The following is a 1,505-nucleotide window of genomic DNA, read 5'->3' on the forward strand; positions in this document are numbered from 1 at the left end:
ACCTCACAAGAAAACACATCAGACAAAACAATGATCAACACAAGTAGTATAGTGTTGATGCAAATTCAAAGCAACTATTACTAAATAATGCCATACTCTTGGGTGCTGGAAGTCAGACCTGTTCTCTGTGGATTTTGCAAAGCACAGTTTAACACATAACACTAGAAAAACAATCCATATATCTTAATGATTTGGCCCGGCAGAGTGTTCACTCCATAGTAAAACACAAGCCCCAAAGAATTTTCCAAAAACAATCAATNGAACCATTTAATGTCACAGCTCTGTGAGATAGATACCAGCTGAAACATGGTATTCTAAAGATCTTCCAAAACATACATGAAGAGTCTTAAGCATGTATACCATGTCACCTCACCCAGTTGTTGAGGCTATGCANTAGAAACTGAAGGCTTNCATAAAGCTGGAACCTNCCTGAACATAGAAGATGTCAACAATGGGCATTGACTCTCAGCAAGGAATAGTAGATGCCCAAGTTCTAACTGCTTAATAAAGCCTCTGGTTTGTCATTAGCTGAGGACTTCACTCACTACACCCTACAGGAGACAGAGTGGCCAACAGACAGCAAAAAAGCCACAAGCAGCAAAACTTAGGAAGGTAAAACTGATTTCTAGACTGCCTCTTCATATTGTTTAAATCACACAGATTTAGTTAAAAGCATAAAGATACAGTTGGGAGGGTTGATGGAAGTCTTTATTTCCANGACTCATAAGGCAGATGTCTGTGAGTTTGAGGCCAATGTGGTATATAGAGAGTTCCAGACTGGCCACAGATGTACAGGAAAATATTATCTCAAAAATCAATCAATCAACAATACAGATTCCAGAAATTATTCATGTGAAGAAACAAGAAAATAAATATAGAAAGAAACATTTAATTATTAATAGCCCTCAAGGAAGCCCAGGCTGGATGTTCTAGACATCACTGCAAACAAATTATTCTAATCATGTTTGAATACCTATAAAAATTGTCTTTAAGAGAATGTTTGGGAATGGTGTGAATGCCACCCCACCAAATGGAATACAAAATGGAAATCATTTCAACACCCAGAGAAATCTTCAATAGCCCACCCAGATTAGAACTTCAGCAGTCAAACTGATCTAGCAGGAAAAACAGTGACACNGAAAACAGGAAAAATGAAATTGCCCAGTCTTCAAACAATACAGAAAGAAAAGGAGAAAAGAACGTGGAACACTGTAAGGAATGCAATGGACAGCCTTCCATACAGCCAAACACAAGGAGAAGAAGTAAATTAAAATAAATAGTGTCCCACATGAGGTACTGAGAACCAACAACATAACAAGCAACACAGGCAAAATATTAACAAAAGCAGAGTTCTCTCTTATTTCAGCATCATTTGCATAAAGCAGTGATTGTAAAACTGTANTTATGGAATAACAACTCCTACATATGTAATTTTATGACAATGACACACAGCAGAGTAATGCACATGGAGCTACATTGGAACAAGGTTCCTTTTACTGTTAAAG

The sequence above is a fragment of the Mus caroli genome, chromosome 8 (genome assembly GCF_900094665.2).
Source record: "Mus caroli chromosome 8, CAROLI_EIJ_v1.1, whole genome shotgun sequence".
NCBI classification, from domain to species: Eukaryota; Metazoa; Chordata; class Mammalia; order Rodentia; family Muridae; genus Mus; species Mus caroli.